Source organism: Pyxicephalus adspersus, chromosome 3 (genome assembly GCF_032062135.1).
Source record: "Pyxicephalus adspersus chromosome 3, UCB_Pads_2.0, whole genome shotgun sequence".
NCBI lineage: Eukaryota > Metazoa > Chordata > Amphibia > Anura > Pyxicephalidae > Pyxicephalus > Pyxicephalus adspersus.
The window spans coordinates 122,240,140-122,259,528 of NC_092860.1; the positions used below are offsets into that span (position 1 = coordinate 122,240,140).

General features: G+C 38.1%; 1 protein-coding gene across 2 annotated transcripts in view; it reads right to left on the minus strand.

The window, feature by feature from the left end:
- CRACD (capping protein inhibiting regulator of actin dynamics) overlaps positions 1–18,183 on the minus strand; it is an 80,411-nt gene extending 62,228 nt beyond the window's left edge. The window contains exon 1 of one of the 2 annotated variants that reach the window (XM_072406206.1): positions 18,049–18,183. The gene's annotated coding sequence lies outside the window, so the exon portion shown is untranslated. Of the gene's footprint in view, positions 1–17,803; positions 17,986–18,048 lie in introns of those variants that run through there. The other variant, XM_072406205.1, reaches the window with a different exon arrangement.
- Positions 18,184–19,389: the final 1,206 nt, after the last annotated feature.

Genomic DNA, 19,389 nt, shown 5'->3' on the forward strand with positions numbered 1-19,389 from the left:
AAAATTGAGATACCTGGGCTTGTTATGTTATTACTATATATTCCTATGCAACTTGCTGTTTCTCACAGATTTTTGTATTCTGTGTTGCCTGTTTTATTTTTTCATTACTGTACGAACCTTGTTGTGTCTCAATAAAATATATTTATCAAAAAAAAAAACTAAAATAATGTTTCCTTTTTACTTGCATACAATCTCAATTAGGTGTTTTGGACAAACCCTAAAAGCAGGATATAAAATTACATAAGCTTTTCAGACTGTATATATCAAAACAATAAAGGATTCAGTGAAATTTGTGGGCGACAGCCTTAAATATGTCATCTAATGGTCAGGTAAATATGATATATTTATATACCTATGCAATATTTTATAATTGCATAACTAAATAGAAATAAAGTAAATTAAATCAATTTTCTGATTATGAGTTTAATAATAAAATGCATGAAATAGTAATTGTTCCATTTGAACACTGGTGTATTTATTATTATAAAGCAAAACAGTGACCATTGCAGCACTAGCTCCCAGGTACGAATTTTGGCCAAGACACCTGCATGGTTGTTTGCGTTTAGGTTAATTGGATTCCCCACTTTAGTATATGTGCAATATTGTCACTTATAGAAGCTGCAATAACACCTATGTGTGCTTGGTACCACTCAAGATGATGCACACCAATAACATGCATTATGCCTTTTAAGAGGAATCACATTCAATTCTAATGGTACCACAACAAAATGTCAAAGCAGTAAAGAACTCATACGACCCTACAAAACACTACAAGGCAGATGTAAATACACATAAATAATATTGTGCAAAACATTGGTTTGGATATAGATTTTGGTGCACAGGATTTGTAAGGGCAAATTTCAAATGAATGTGTAGATTCAATGTAACACGTGCTAATGTACCTAAAAAATGTAACAGTCCACCCTTTAATAAATACTATTATAATAACATAAATATGGCTCCAGAATACATATTGTGGAACTATAACTCCCAACTATACAACATTGACTGAACAGAAAACCAGCAGACGTCAGTGGGAAGTCACCCTTGGTAGGAACTTGCTATATATCTGATTTACCCAATAACAATGGTTATGTCTACTGAATATATATCCAATAGTCATAAACAAATATCATAATCATGGTAATCATACCCAAAATGAGTATATTACCACAGAATGAATTTACTGTAGGGAGCGGAGGAACATTACAAGCAGAACAGCCACAATTTCTGTATCCGGCCTGAGTCTCCTCCAGTGCACTCTTCCCCTCCTCCATCCTATTGCTTGTTGTATTTCTCATCCACCTGCTCTCTGAATAGATGCACATGCTTCAAGTCAGTTATCAGTAGATCAGTTTGAACAATGGCTCTGCTTTTCTCATATAGTTCTGTCTCAGCGTCTTCCTTTTCTCAATGCAGAACAAAGCATTGACCTTCACAGAAGCAAAGTCCTCATGGCCCCTTACCTGTTTAAATCTAATGATGAAAAGACTGCATTGCACCCTGCACAAAATGCACATTTACATCTACCCATGCCTAAAAATAAAGCCAGTGAGCCACCGCCGACAGCAGACAAAAGAGAAATGTAGCTGAATAAAAATACATTAGCAATACATTTGTGCAGCATATGTGGGGAAGGACTTGGCCAGTGACAAGAGCAACATTTGGCTTATATTGGTCATCTCATCAAGCCCATAATTTATAATCCTTGTTTTTCTTTGCATTTGTAAAACACTCACCTTTTGTCATGGCAGTACACTTGATAGTCCACAGGCTAGGTCCTTACCATAATAAGGCCAGGCTTTTGTGTTTGCACCCCGGGCTTAGTTTTCCCCAACTTACCCTGTCTATGTCCACCAAATGTCTTAACCTACGGTCAGGGCCGTAGTCGTAAAAAAAAGAAGAGGGGGCACGGTACTATCCATGGCCAGCGTGCATGAGCATCATTGTTATGTAAACATGCCCACCCCACTACACCCCTGCCTATGTGTCACTCAAAGGGGATGAAACTTCCCTCAGTGTGACGTCATTATACCAGAACCAGACCACTCTCTCATCACAGGTCTGGGCCTGCAATGGGGGAGTGGGTGGGTTGTGTTCAGAGAGGCAACCTGCCGACTGTCCTGAGTTTGCAATTCTGTACAGTAGACACGGTCTGTGGCTCCGCGTTTGCCGCCCCCCAGCTCGGTCCTTCTAATGACCCTGTAGAGGGGCGGACCAGCCAGAGCCGTGGACCACCAAAGAATTCTTTGCAAAATAAGAGTGGGCACTTGTGCCCATTCCGGAAAAAAGAGGTTGGGAAAGCCGTGCCCGCCCTACTACACCCCTACCTACAAAACTGACTGCAAAAGACGCAGGAGCCACAGCAAAAATGGCTTTCTTAATAGTGTTTCAAAATGTTCCAACATTTCCTTATACGTCCCATAGCTTTTTTCATTTTCTTTATTGCTTTTTGAGTCAACTACCAAGGTTACTGAAGAACAGCAAATTATTCCTTTGTAATTAAAACTTAGATACCTCAACAGGATTATCAAAGGATGCCACACAAGATCATAGAATTCTGTTTGTGTTCCACAAGGACCCTGTGCTTTTACATGTATCTCAATTTTAACCCTTTTCAGCCTTTTAACCAAGCAAATCATTCATGGCGTCCTCAGCAAAGAAGTTGGAAAAGCTAAGCTGAAAAAGAAAGCAGACTTACCCATAGAAATCAGTCGGGTTTCAAATTATTTACTAATGTAAAATAAATAAAAAAAAGAGCTGTGCTTTATTGTATATGTATCTGGATCCCTTGGTCATAGCATTCTTAACATATGTCTGAATACAGAATCTGCTGGAAAGCAGAATGAAGCTGCAACTTCTACAGCACATCATTAACCTACATGCATACCCTGAACAAGGCTTTATTCAACACCATACTGCTAAGGAACACACGCATGATTTACCCACAATAACCCCACACTATAATTTTTAAAACGTTGCAAGGAGCGTTATCTATGCTCAAAAATGTGCCCCAAGGAAACGTCCTGGTGCAGATTAGCCCATTGGAATGCATGGGAATTTCAAACATGGCCTCTGGTTAAACGCTGGAGAAATTTTCTGTGTAGACTCAGCCTCAGTAGATGCAGAATAACAGCTTGTTTTCAAATTTTGCAACATAGAATCAAAACCACTGAATGACTCAAACCTGGATCCCAATTTGATTATACTTACGCTACTAACTTCAGCCCTTACATTTAAACAATTGTGTTAATAGATTTGGTGAGGTATGGGAACCTCATATTGATGTTTTTCCAATGATAAGGACCCATCATGTACTGATATACCCAGAGTAATAATCTGTATTCCCCCTTAGTATGTCATTTTTTAAAGAGCTGATTCTCACATGTTTGGTTAATCCTTTTTTTTTTTCTTTTTTTTCACCTGTACTAATGTAATTTTTTTTTCTATTTTGTATGTACTTAATTTCCTCTGAAAAAAATAAATAAGTATAAAAAATGTGATGTGACTGCCCCACCCAAAAAAAATCATGAGAGGTATTTAGAGCAAGATAATTATAGGGCCACTTGTCTCTACATAATTTAAAATCAATACACAATAATAAATTGTAATAGTGCCGTGCAATATCTGCAACATCCAAATAGCTGATATAGATCTGATACTTGGACTGTACACATTAATCTTGCGCAAACAAATTTGCAAACCTTTGTTGCTGCCTTTTTTAAATACATTATCTTGCTTTATGAAGATGGACCAATAAAGCTAATATTGTCCTTGCCTGGAAGAACTGTTTGCCTAATATGCGGCTTTTTAAAACTATAGGAAGGTAAAACAATGTTACATCTTCCATTTACACTAGAGTAAAATGTTACTAATGACAGATAAATTGTTTGCAAAATGTAAAATTAGTACATATAAAAATAAATATATTGATAACATGGTGATACACACATATACACATATATTGAGTACTATGTGGTTGTGTTATTACACAAAAATAATTTCAAGTTACTTCTTATAATACTACTTCTGGTTTTAATTGCAAAAAGAGACTTACATTCTACAATCCAACATTCTACAAATCGATTGTGTTTTGTCACAGTTTAGCAAGTTTACCAAGCACAGCATGCGGCAAACATAGGGGTAGGTATTTTTATTGTACCAGTAAAGAAAGTAATTCTACACATTTGAGACATAAAGAGTGTATAAGGCCATGTATATGCCATGTGTATAGGGTCCTAAAGTAAACCTTTTGTCTACTAAAACTTAGATAAAGTGCAGTCACCCAGGAGTAGAGATGGCCTACACCTTTATCTTAATTTTAGCCTATCCAAATGAATTTAATATAAACCATAGCAATGTGCAGCACTCTGCCCAACAGGCCACCTAGCATGGTCCCAGACAATTGTTCATGTGACCTTTTTCACCAATCAATATGTACTATATGTATATTAAACTCCAGCAATTCTACAGGAGAATTCATATTTTGGCAGCAACGTGGATCATTGACAAAATGCATGTGATATCCAACTCCAAGAGCTCATCTTGGCTTTAATTTTTAGAATAAACCATAAGCACCATAAATAACCTAAACCTGTGATCAGGAGCTTCATTCACTTGAATAGAACAACTGATGACAACTTGTCTTGTCTATCCAAGATGATGGTAAAAGTGGTGATCAGGGCGTTGGAAACAAACACCGATGACTTTCATTGTGGCCTATGAAGTTTTTTTTTTTTTACATTAAAAGTGGCAAATTATTTCCACTTTAAATTGATTTTCAGGCTGATTGCAAATATTTCATATGCAATCACCATATTTACCAGAGAAAGGAAATTTAAAAGGGACTTGACATTTTTTGTTTTTTTTAAAAAAGACCCCATAGTATACAAAAGCACCGTTTGTCATAAACAACTGGCATGGCCTTTTCATAAAATACTTTTTTTTTTTTGTGCTATAAAAAAGTAATTGGTAACATTTCTATAGTCCCAATACGTACAAAGTTTATCCAGCTCCAGTCCTGATTGTACCCCAGGTTTTTATCCCCAAAGACATGTGGGTCTATGTGACCCTCCATTTAAAACACAGCAGCTGCTTTTATTTGTACTTCAGTTAATCCAACTCCTATAAATCAGTCTATTAAATGAATGTAATACTATAGCAATGCACATAAAATGATTATTCCAAAGGCCACGCAGGCGGTTCATCTCAGTAAAGTTAATTGGGAATCTTAAAGTTAATACTTTATTTGGTAGTCAACATAAGAAGAAAAGGCCTTTAGCACAACAGCTAACCAGGGAATAACACTCCAAGCTCAATGACATTTTACTAAGCATGCAGTAGCTGCAAAATACAGAATATATATGTATATGAGACATTTTAGTTTACTGTTTCAAAAAATATACAACAATAACCAGGAGTCAATATATTATTAGTAAAGTTGTATAATATAATATACCAGACTGTATGTATTTTACTGAATACCAGTAAACTGAGTAGGATTCTCTCCATATTTGTTCCCTCTTCCCCAAAGATACCAGTCCAGCACACCAAGCCTTTAAGCTGCAATTCCCATAACTGGAAGGTCGGTAGATAATGAGAACCCCAGCATTATGGTATGAACCTGACTGCTCTTTAGTATGAAGGCCTCTGATCTATAGGTTTGATGCTGACAGGTAGGAGGTTATTCCTGTGTGTTACACCTGTGTGCATCAAGAGGTGTTTAGCTATTGGGAGGATGTATGTTTATGAGTTAGAACCTAAATGAGAGTACTTCAGTCTTTCCCTCACTTCCTGACGCAGATGTCACCAGTTGGTACAACCACTTCCCTAAAGGTTTGGCTTGATTTCGACTAATACACATTGTAAGTTACTGGGTTATGCTTGGCATTCTGTTGCTATCAGTGCCACTCAATGTACCACATCAGCAGACCACACAATCTATGCCAAGAAATAGGTCACATCATGGGAGCCAAAGTGATAATGTTTTAGGGGACCTGAACATAATTCTGCACTGTATATTATCTGCCTCATATTTAAAGGCTGATTGGTTTTAAATGTTTTGTGCCACTGACCCTAAAGATTTATAGAGATCAAGAGTTCTGATTTTTCCTTTCATGACATGCTGTATTATAGTCTGGGGAAAGTGACGTAAAGCAGTGGTCCCCAACCTTTTGGAGGTTGTGGACCAATAAATGCACGAACTTTGGACTGCGCATGTGTGGGGAGCCGTTTGTCACTCAAAGGGGAGGAAACTTCCCCCAGAGTTACGTCATGATGCCAGAACCCGCTCACTCTCCCACCGCCCTGAGCCTGTGATATGTATTGGGGACATGATCCATTGCTCTGGCCGGTGCACCCCCCCAAGCGGGGTCCTTCTCATGACCCCTCTGGGGGGTGCACCAGCCAAAGCCACAGCTTAAAGAATTATTGACATTCCTAGCCTAAGAAAAAACAACTTAATAAGGTGGTCAGTAGTCACAGTTTCCATGTTTCTTTCAATACAGGTGTACATTGATCATTGTGGTGCCAACAACATGAACTATGTAATCTAAAGGTTCTTTATGACAATGTTCCCATGTAAATGTTAACCAAGAGATGATAAAACTAAAGTAGAAGAATTGCTCATCACATGACCTGTTTGAATATGAAACAACAAACACCTTCTGTATTATTATTATTATTATTATTAAACAGGATTTATATAGCGCCAACATATTCTGTACTATATAGCACTGCACACATAGACTGATCCGTTCATCAGCAGAATTGGGAAGAACACCAAAATGGGTCTTGGAAGTGTGGTGATTCCACCAAGGACAGAAATACTCATTTCTGATAATATCTGTACACATTCCAACATTTATGAAGATAAAAGGAAATGGTATTATAAACAATATGGCAACATGAAATGTTGAAACAAAAAAAAATCTCTGGATAAGTCACTATGTACACTATATAGACTGTTCAACTGGTTTTGTGAGCCTTTACTTGATGAGACAGTGATGGTTTTGAGTACCATGTTGCTGACCCAGTTTTGGAGATTACTAACCTGGCTATCTATGGGCTGTGATAGTAATACAGATTTTATGAAATGCCAAGCATACATTCCTCGTATAGAGTTAGCTGAACCATCAGGCAGCCCAGCCAAGCATGATACATCTCTTGGGAAACCTGCTCACCTAGAAAAGTGCTGCAGATAAAATGGTTGTGAAGTGGATAAAGTCATCTGCTAAAGGTTTCCATGTAAAATACTATACTCTGTGGAATGCTGACTTACAAAGACAGCTATATAACTTAGTCTGGGTTTAAACCATTCTAGGATACTTAACTAATAAAGCGAGCACTTTGCCCAGCTAATTATTACTTAACAGCTGCAGCAATTTTGGGAAATGCATGTAACTGCTGAATTCTATGACCTCAAACAGTGAAATATTCACGTAGGTGATTGGTTTTATCTCAGCAACAGGAGTGCAAATAAATTCAGCTAACCATTCCAGTGAATTTCTGTGCTGTAAAAGCAATAATCAATTCCTGAGGCTTCGTCATCTCAAAGGCCAAATGAATTCTGAATGACCTTTGTTTTTCTGACACCTCGACTGATGTGACATCAATCTGCCAGAATAATAAACAGATTTTACCTTTGCAGAATTGATTTTATTTACAAGTGTTTATGAGTTATATACGTATTCTGATTATGCTGATAAGAAGTGACACTGAGAAAAAAGTTAGTTAAAAAGTTAGTAGTAAAGTGTAGTATTGGAGAGAAATATGGCAGCAGACAAGCTCCATGATTCTTATCTTGCCTTGGGTTTCAAGGGTGCCACTTACCTGAAACCAGCATGGAGCCAGGGGAGCATACTTCAAGATGAAATTCACAAGGTAATGAGGATCAGGATGTCAGCAATAGAGTTGCAGCTTTAGAACCAAATCAACAATGCAAACAATTATGCTTTTATACCCCCTTTAGAAAGAAGAGGAAATAAATACTAGTTCCTACAAAAACTATACCACTATATTGGTCGAAATATATGAAATTATTGTTGTGATAGCACACTGAAAAGTTGTATTATTAATGATCCAATTAATGTAACAATGCAAGTGTTTTTCCAAGGCTCTCTGTGATCTGTTGTCATACCCTTACAATGTGCCATGAGCAGCCCTGCATTGTAGATGAGAACACCAAGGGCCTGCAGCAGACATAGAATGAGCTAGCCACTGAGTAATGAGGAATGCAGGGGTCATTTTTTGAAACCTTTGAGTTCTAATTTAAGTGCTTGCCCTATGAAAATATTTTCATTTGAAGAAGTTCACTTTTACCGAAAGCAACACAAGATAACATTCTGCTAAATAATGCAGAACTAAAACAAATACAGCCTCAGTATTCTCTTTGATGTGCTCACTGTTACACTTCTTAAAAAGGAATCACTAGAATATAATTATAGGGTTCACATGAGGTTGCCCAATGAAAATAATGTTTTACAAGTGAAGCGCTGGGAACATTGCTCAAGGGAGTTTTCATCAGTTTTATTTCTCTAAAAATCAGCCTCCTAGGAATAAACCAAAAGCATTAAACAGAAGCATGTGAGACCTTGGTATTAAATCTTAGTGGCGGCATCCAGGGATTTCCTAGCATACATTGTGGCGGAGCATGCATCATTGCTGATGGTGGCAGAATTTAGACATTTATTTTGTCTAGTATATAGTAGGGATTTCCTTTGCTGATTCTGTGCCAGTGTATTTAAAGTCTCTCTTACTGGTACGAATCAAGAAATTTGGTGAACCCTGATAACATTGGGGTGAGTGGACACTCATCTACATCATGTTGGGCGCAGGAATTGTGACAAATTAGAAATCACCATACAATAACTATTCTGTTGAAAGAAGAATTGTAGTGAATACATTAAGGCCATTTTAGATGGTAGATAAAAGGTTAGAAGTAGGTAAATAAAAAATAGAGGTAAGAGAAATATGTAAAAAAACACAATAGGCTCATCTTTAATCCAAAATGTTAATTCAGAGAAGTAACCTAAAATATCCTATATTAAACAATGTGCTTTTTGTCAATAATGGACCCCAGGGGTCCCCTTGTCGTACTGCTACACCCTAACATTAAAAAGATGGTCAGATCCTTTTGCACCCCTTGAATAGACCAGTTTGAGGTTTAGCTTTGAAAATGCACTTTAACATCCCACTATTTAGACAGAATCAGCATTTCTATCACTGGCAATTACAGTTTTGTGTTGACCAACAACATGTGACACAAGTAGCTCCTTCCTGTGCAGTAATTTCACATGGCGTTTATTAAGCTCAGATCTGATGCTGGCCAGGGTGTATTGATCATACTGTTAGTTAATTTAAAGGTCATGCACAAAATAAACACCAGAATGACTCCACTTAGCACAGTGGTATATCTTAGGAAGTACAGAAATGAACAATTGGCAGGATACATGTGCATTTCAAAGTTATTCTATTTTAAATAGTAGGGCAATGAGTAGCAAAATAACTTAGTTTACAAAATAGTCATATGGAAGACTCTTCTTCCCTTGATTTTTTAAAGACAGCAAATATCTGTCCTTTTATACTGAGAAAGAGAATAGGTTGTTTCTTGATTTTCTGGATGAAAGAAGGTCTTCGGAATGACAGGAAAGCAGAAAGTTGTCCTATGTTCTTTTCAGGGAAGAAGAAGGTTGTCCCATGTTCTTTTCATTGAAGAAGAAGGTTATCCCATGTTCTTTTCAGGGAAGAAGAAAGTTGTCCCATGTTCTTTTCAGGGAAGAAGAAGGTTGCCCCATGTTCTTTTCATTGAAGAAGACGGTTGCCCCATGTTCTTTTCATTGAAGAAGAAGGTTGCCCCATGTTCTTTTCAAAGAAGAAGAAGGTTGCCCCATGTTCTTTTCAGGGATGAAGAAGGTTGTCCCATGTTCTTGTCATGGAAGAGGAAGGTTGTCCCATGTTCTTTTCATTGAAGAAGAAGGTTGTCCCATGTTCTATTCAGGGAAGAAGAAGGTTGTCCCATGCTTTTTTCAGGGAAGAAGAAGGTTGTCCCATGTTCTTTTCAGGGAAGCAGAAGGTTGTCCCATGCTCTTTTCCCGGGAAGCAGAACGTTGTCCCATGTGCTATCCTGTGTTGTTTTTGGAGAAGCAGAAGACTATTTTGTGTTGTCCTTAGTGAAGCAAAAAAAAGTCTTGTATTGGTGTTCAGAAGCCTCTCACCTTATCAGATAGGTCGAGAATCAGAGGGCTGTCCCTTGTGTTTTTTCGGGCAAATAGTAGACAATCTATTTGTGTTGTTGGGTAAAAGTAGAATTATAGCCTTCATTTCTATTTAGGGAATCAGGAGGATGCCCATTGCTGTTCCTTAGGGATTTTTGTTATGTAGATAAGCAGAATTTTTAGGAAAGCATAAGGCTGTGTTTTGGTATGACACCAGGATCTATTGCCAATTTTTAAGGAAGCTGAAGGATGTTTCTTGGTATTTGATTAAGTAAAATATTGGCCATCATTTCTCTAACAAGCAAAAGGATTTTTCCTATCAAAGTGTTTGTTAGACAAAAAAAGTTTTTCCTTAGTTTTGGAAAGATTGGTGATTTTCTGGAATACGTATGAGGTTTTTTTTTAACTATCCGAGCACTGTTAGAATTTTCTCTCCTTACTTCCTGTCTGGCTAATATTGTTTTACAAGACAAGAAGTGAGGAGAACTCACAAACAGCACCAGAAATAAAAATCAATTCTAGGGTTTTTCTCACTCCATTTCCATTTTGCAACAATTTCTTCAAATGTCTGTAAACAGAGTTAACTGCTGAAAATGCTATGTAATGAGTTTCACCAAAAGTACAGTGAGGTGCATAGCCAAGGGTTAAATTAGATATAATAGGTTTACAAATTAGTAAATGTAAGTAGTCCAAAGGTTACAAAATTCCATCAATCAGCTGTAACGTCCTTTTTATGGTCCTTTATATTGAATGAGTCAGTGCTTCCTTATATACTCAGCATGGGATTGCTTTGGATACATGTATACAAAACAAAGAATAAAAAGACACAAAGCATGCAACTTAGTGTAACTTGTTTTATGTCACAAGCTCTCTGTTGCAAGCTTCCTGTCTTTTTTTTGTTAGTTAGCGGGGTTTCTGTCATTTTTACATTAATGACCTGGAAAGGGTATTGTTAAATATGTTTTTTTTGGTATCTAAACACCATTAAAGTAATACACACTCAAAGATAAAAAGTACTTGGAGTCCTGCAAGTCTAGCAAATGATTACAGGATAAAAAAATATATAGAACAAAGTACAAAAAGAAAAAAACTGATACAAATATTATATGAATAAACTGAATAGAATAATATATACAAGAATATGCCCTTACCTGGAAATATTACAGTAGAAATATAGCATACAAAAAATCTCATAGTCTGGCAACAAGTGAATACCACGTTTAAAGCTTACATTGTAAATTAGTCTGCTCATGTACTCAGGAGCTTTTCCAAATTCAGACAAAATGAATTGGGACCACCTATTTGAGGTCCTCATTTATACATAATTCCTACAGAAATATATATATATATATATATATATATATATATATATATATATACCTATTTTCTCATAAGCATGATAAATCATGTGTTAGTATTGTATCAATATATTAAAATCTCACAAGTATTAAAGCGGAAGGTAAGTCTAGTTTCTTACGAATGCTGACAGGCTGGCTTTTTTATTGACAGATGAGACTTTAAAGGCTCTCCTGCCAAAGCTAATTGTAACAGCATGTCAGTGTTTTTTTATATAGATTAAATTGAGCTGCACATGCACAGCTCAGTGCACATGCTCAGTACAGTTCAGTGCCAAAACAAAGTAACTCCTGAACACATGAGTAGGAGTTGCAATACTCTGACCTAGCCAATGAAGATAGCCAAGGACTGTGAATGTAGAAGAAGACTAAAGGAAGATAGATGGGCCAGTGAACAAGCAAAGTGTCAGGATCACAGCACTGGAGAGATTTTTTGCCAGATAAATCTCCTCATAACAGGGACATTAACCTGATGTTTTTTTTCTTTTAAAATATCATCATGAGAAATAAACTGTAGCAGATCAACTAACAACATGACAGACACATCAAAATAACATTTAATATTCTGCATTCTATATCACTATTGTGCAAAAATGGCATCTCATTGCAGGCCACTATATATAATTAGAGTGGAATAACACTTCCACTACCAGAGGCTCCTGGTGATTTAGACTGTGTACCTTGGTGGAGTTGAAGGTTATTTTCTGACCTTATACAATGAGAGACGTACTCATTCTAGGGATCAGATGACAGACTGTTAGCATAACTCCAATGGAATGCAGCAACGTCATTGTATACAGCTAATAGGGACAATACATACTATTTTCTTCACCTGACTTGGAATATAACATATATATTTTACATACTGGAGCTCACTTACATACAGCCAATTGATCCCTATGCTGCCGTAGAAAATAATTCAGCAATCTCACTGAACAGGCAACTCCGAGTACATATTACAGAGATTATCTAAACTCAAGAAAACCTCAATGTGCATGAAGGGAAACTGTCCCAATGTAACCCAAAGCAAAACCCTTCCATTGTAATAAGCAGAAGTGACAGGTTATGTTCATATGAAAACAACTCGCCTCAAAGTAATGGATATGAGGAGAGCAGAATGAGTTTGTCCTCCAAATGCGCCTGGGGTGATGACACTGCTCCTCCACAGATATGGTACTGTAGGTGCGAGCTGTCACTCCAGCAAATAGAAGTGAGATAATGGCAAGATAGTTAGGTGAAAATACATAAAAAGAGCCTTAAAATACGAAAACTAATACACCAAATACATATGAGGACTAGTTACATCAAGTTCAATCACTAGGGAAATAAACATATCCCAGATAAAAACCCTATAGACAAAGTTATATTTTACATTGTAGAGCTTGGGCTTCGAAATTCTTTACATCTTATGGTTGCACTCCAGGCAGGTAATAAAGATGATCCTAAATTCTGTATGAAGTAAGATGGAGCCCCCCTCATTTCCTGGCTGAAGGATATCTAGTATCATTGGGAATTCCTAGAACTTTCCTAAAACTGAATGGTTAGCCACTCCTGGATGGTTAGCAAACTGCACCTCATTTTAACACATTTACACGTGGTTGCATTCACCAAATAGTTCTCAACTGAACAGGAGCGGTTATTGTCAGTCTGCTTCTAGAGGTGTCACACAGAGAAAGGTTCTCTCCTCCACATTTTCTGGAGCTGCTCCTTTCTGAGAATTTTTTGGGTAACAGATCAATAGTCCAGAAAATGTCAGACCAATTTATTCTGGACGAACCAGCCTTCTTCCTTTTACAACACAACTCATTCTAATTGAAAGCATACAAAACTTCTGTCAGACACCTGATCATTGCTATCTCCTGTATAGCCGATGCAATTTTGGTTACACAGGGTCAACGAGATCCACCGCATGGAGGATCTTACATCCTCCATTCGAGGCACTGGCAGGAAGGTAACTAATACCTGGTTTTATTGGTCACAATTCACAACATCCAATGAATACCGTAGCTACTTTGCCCAGAATTAACTAATTGGAGCTCTACGTTAACCGCCCATTCCTGCCTTATCCTCGAAACGCCTTTAAGCCGCCCCCCCCAAAAAAAACCTTTCTATACGGGCGGTCCCCTCACTAACAGAGCTTGTCTTCCTCCCTTCTTTTTCTTTTTCTGGTTGAGTATGATTCCACGTGTGTTATTTGATTTTTTGTACCAGGCCCCTTGAGTTTGTTTGAAACATTTTATATGCAATTGCAAAGTTTGCACATTTTTACTGTTGTATTTTGGTGTTATTGCATTTTATGTATCCCCATTCCTGGTTTATTTCTGTACCCCCTTGAAATTAATAAATAAAGAATGTTTAAACATATATTTTGTTAGTGTCCTATTTAATATTACAAAGTAACCCAAAATTAAGTGCAGGCAAAGTCATCCTAAGGAATGATCTTCATTATCCAGGCACAGAGAAGGCAGCTAAGGTTTGTATGCTGCTTTATGCAAATGTGCACAGAAACTGCTGCATTTGCTTCATTGATTACTCAGCAGTGACTGCATGAGAACTCCAATGAGGTGGGAGACAGACTGTCCATTATTACCTAAGTATGGTGCATGCAATATACTGTTTATCTGGATGGCTCCCAATGGAATTAATTGCTGTTTGCCGTGCACATTATGGAGCTCTTAGATGCCCCTGTTTAATTTGAGGTCTGTGTTTGCTACACTGTATATATCCAACAAGAGCTGTGTTTATATTTTCTTTTTCTGGTCCTTACAGGTTTCTATTTCCTCAGGAATTGATTGCTGCTGTTGTTGTTAACATGTGCCACGAGATAGAGAAAGGAGAAGTGAGGGATGTTTCTCACCTAATCAATGAGGGTGTTGTGGGTTGGAGAGACAAGATAAATATTGGGGGATGACTATGTAGAGGGGTTGTTCAAAGTCAGAGTCCATCTGAGATGTTGGGCCTGGCCTGATGGAGGAAGTACAAGGTCAGTGATCCGGAAGACCCGGGGTAAAGGAAGTTGCTACCTGGATGTATGGGAACATAAAGGGTGGGAAGAGGATGATAGAAAAGGTGGTTAAAGGTCAAGTTGTGTAGAGGATGTTTTTAGTAGTGGAAATGACCTATCTGAGGTTTGGCATCTCTGAGGTAAAATCAATGCTCAAGGGGCTGCACGTTTTGGATATAATTCCCATGTCGGTGGGTTGCGGCTGGGAGAAGTAATGGGAATTGGTGGCAGACCCTGAGTTTGATGCTGGTGGTGGTCAGAAGTTTAGAAGACTTGTAATGCCAATGCCCGATGATGCTATGTTAATATTGATGTGAATAAAGGAGATAATTGTTTGTAAAATAAACAGCTGCTAAGGCCATTTAACCCACACTAAGTGCCATGTATTTATTAGTAAAGCAGGAAAAGGTGAACTCTGAGCTTCCCAAATCAAGATAACATAACAGCTACAGAATACATTGATTGATATGTGAGAATATGTCATCTGTTAGATCTGTCTCTGTACTATGGAAGGTATTACATGGAAAACTGGTAGGTTAATTCACAGAAATATTTTAGGTTGCAGTCGTCTCTACCTTCTATGATTGGATAATTGCAAAGAGAGGCCACAAGCAGAATTTGGGACAAAGGATAGTTGAAGACATGATTTGTTAGGTTGGTTCAATTTTCTTTTTAGTTTAACTCTACATTGTTGCATTTTTTGCACCTTAGAATGTCCAAAACAATATATGATGTAAAAAGGTGTATGAAGGTACAATGCAATGTACAATATACTCTGTACATCACACCTCTCCAGTCTGTGTACTGTACATTATATACATCACACCTTTCCAGTCTATGTACTGTGCTGTACATTATATACATGTCACCTTTCCAGTCTGTATACTGCCTGTACATTATATACATCACACCTCTCCAGTCTGTGTACTGTACATTATATACATCACACCTTTCCAGTCTATGTACTGTGCTGTACATTATATACATGTCACCTCCCCAGTCTATGTACTGTGCTGTACATTATATACATTCTATAATACATTCTAACACAGTATATAATAACTAGTGTAACCCAATATAAGCTACAATTACATTCCTATAACTGCTATAAAATAATACATAAAGTTTTTGTTTCAATCAATAACTTTGTGGGGTGCCTAAAAAAATACAAACACACACATGATGTTATATATCTCCAATCTGATAAATGTATGCAGACCCAGCAATGAAATAAAAATACAATTTGTTTGCTCTTGTTCCAGTCATTCCTGCTTTCCCAACCTCATGCCTTAGGACAGCTTTCTATAAAGTAGTTATAGCAGATGTCCGGGTAAACCAGACACACATTAAACCTGGTGATATGTCACTAAAGAAGCAAACAATTATTAAAGGGCAATTGGGGGGATGAGGTGATCTTGTTTGTGCCATACCTTACCAATGCACCTTGTGGTTTCATGACCCTGCCACACACTGTACCCACATTAGGGACCTGACTTTTCTCATTTAATCGTAGCAGCTATGCTAATGGTAGTATTCATTTCTCCATAAAGGCTATAGCAATAGAGATGATTCTGTAGACCTAAAGAGCTCCTCCCTAGACCTATATTGTGTTCTATTGTTGATATTTTTCCTCACTTCCTATCCTAGAAACACAACAAGAATTCATAAGATATCTCTCCATAATGAGGGGAAATCACTTGTACAGTCATCAATAGAACACATACCCCTCACCTTACTGAGCACAATGCTCACCACCCTTTCCTACACTAAATTAAAGTAAAATAAAGGTTTTGGCTGGAGATGTAAAAAACCCCAGAAAAGCTATTTGAAGATCTTATGATTATTACATTTATGTTTGGTGAAATACACTAATATTCCAACTGACCAGTGAAGTTTTAGAATTTGTAACCGCTACACAATGATCTTTAATGTGTGCATAACACGCATGCAACTTGTATGTAATTCCTATGTTACTGCTCATTGTCAAGCATTGCAGAATGTTCAACTAGGTTGCATAAGAGTTCTACATTTCTCAGCACACACTACTCAGCACAATGCCATATAAAGTAAGACAAATGGCCTTTATTTTGCATTGGCACTGCAATGGGCAATCCTTCCTAACATTGCTGGTGTGAATGATTCTCTCAAACTAGGTCAAACTACTGAAATCAATATATCGGGTGAAAAAAGTCCAATGTTACAGTGTACAATGTTTATACATGTGTAGCCGGTATGTTTGTGATTTTCAACCCAGTGATGGCTTTTGTGTTGTGCTAAATACACAAGTGGGGAGACTGTCTCTTATATTGGTGGCCAGTGGGAAGAATGTCACCATTACAGATAGCCATGAAAGATCATTGGTGTCAGTTAAACTGACCTGAGAGTTAGAAATTGCTTATTGTTCAAGGAATCCCTATCATCCTCTGGTTAATAAACGACTAGCTTAGATGGGGTTTAAATAAGTTTGAGTTTAGTCTATGGTTGTGAAGGAAATGACTGAAGAATGGATGTTTTATATCAATGAAATGCCTATTGAGAGCAGCAAGAACAAAGGTCTACTTGGAGGACATGCACCTTGTATGTGTATTCTCCATCAATGGACAATTACATTTCCAGTGACAAAGGCTCAGTACTCAGAATGAGACAATGTAATAATTTGGAGCTGAAGAGACAAAGCTTCTATAAGAACTCCTACAAGCCATGACAATGGATAGAGTGTGTCAGTTTCCAGGGTTATCCAGACACTGAGCAGAGGGCTTTTGTATAAGGATGCATTGGGGCTGCCTATAGCTAACCACTAGAGTCATCTGCAGCCTGTTCCTGCCCAAGGAAATCACTGACATTGTCCCAGCTAGATGTACTATCCTGTACACTGGAGGGGAGGAGGTCCATATCAATGGAGGCACACCAGGCAATACTACAGCTATATGGATGTGTACACACTATAACCCATACAATGCTGCACAACATCAGAGAAGCAATGCAGGCTGTATATGGAGAACATAGGACATTGCAAATGTGAAAACAGTCAATGAACTTCACAATGAATTGCAGCACTCTTGCATATATTCAGTAGTAAATAATAGCACACAGCAAGCTCTGTCCCTTTTGTGCCACTGATTCCAGGCTATAATGAATCTATTAGAGGAGCAGGGAACAAAGCAGCAGAGGGACCCATAGGAGACAAGCCTCCAGACATGCAGATGATGGACAATAGGAAGATTGCCTACCTTATAGAGATGGGGATGGAGGTGGCTGCTGCTATAAATCTCCCTGTGCTGGGACTGCACACATCAGCAGTCTGTATCAGTAGTCTTCCAGGTTGGCTGTCAGGCTGCCTCCATTGCTCTCCCTACAGCTGATGCTTGCTGCCACGCCATGGCAATGTAAGAGCAGTCACATGCTCCTAGCACATCTCTAGCAGAATACACAGACACACACCCTGCATACCCAGGGACCAGCTCAGACCTCTTACCTCCTATACACATGGGGATGGAGCAGCAGTCATGTGGAATGCAGCCTCATCCTACTCGTGTATAACACTGGCTGGGAGCTTGTCATTGTGTATGTACATGACAGCAGACAAAGGAAATACAGGGCTCCTTACCCTGCAGGCAGCTGGGTCTTAGAGCCATGGCTACAATAGGGCACCCTGTATATAAAGCAGTATTAAAAGATTCTATGGACATGTCTGGGTATATCCACCAATACTAATATACAGGGAAGGTCATGCAGTGGCTGGTGTGAAGAGTCCCCAGATTCTCTGTAGCTCAGATAATATTATTTCACTTGGGGTGGGACACCAAAGTCTAAGATCATCACACATCATATGTCACACAGGACAACCACTGAAACAAGACACAGATGTTGTGGTTTATAGAGGCGGCAGGGTTTAATATAGGGTAAACTAAAGAAAATGAGATGATTTGCATGGCTCCAACCTCTACCTCAAAATGAGAAATAATAATAATTGTGGGATTTGTGAGGGAATAAGGCTAGGTACACACGTGCAATAGTTATCATTTGAAAACGAACGATTAACGACCGATCAACGATTATTCACGTTTTATTTGAACGAATCTATAGTGCATGATTCTGTACGTGCTGTAATTATACGATTGTTCAAATATAATCTACCAATAATGTACTCACACTAGATACGACCGTTTGAACGATGCAGGAAGTGACGAGTACCGGAGAAAGTGTACCGCAGAACAATCCACGATCACTGAACGACCGTATACACAATAAATAGCGAACAATCTTCACCCAATCAGATCCGCGGGGACGGTCATTAGTTTCCAGCATCATTCTTCGTTCATTGGCGTCGTTGGTCAGTCGCTGTACACTTTTTTTGTTAACGGGTATTGGACGATCGGTTGTTAATCATTCATTTCCAACGACAATTATGGCACGTGTGTATGTGGCCATCTAAGTCATCTAAATAGCTTCTGTTTTAAAAAAAAGCCTTGCTATGCTATATTATTTTATCAAGATATAAATTATAACACAACATAAACACTGTATGGCAGAGCATTCCTACCCTGTGCTTTCCAATTGTCCCAAGCCATTGCCAGAGCCCAGATAAACAGCCAATATTTCAGGGTATGGGACAGAACCTGATACCCCCCTGACCACTCTCTGTGCAGGGCTGGGTTCTGAACATTGGCCAGGTCTATTCACTGTCACCTGGCAAAAGCGGAAGTGTAAATAGTCTTGTGAAAGTTTAAGGTAGAACAATGACTCTTATTAAAATATGTACGGCAGCACTTAAGATAGATCTAAAGGATCTAAAGTCACAGTCCTCACATAATAA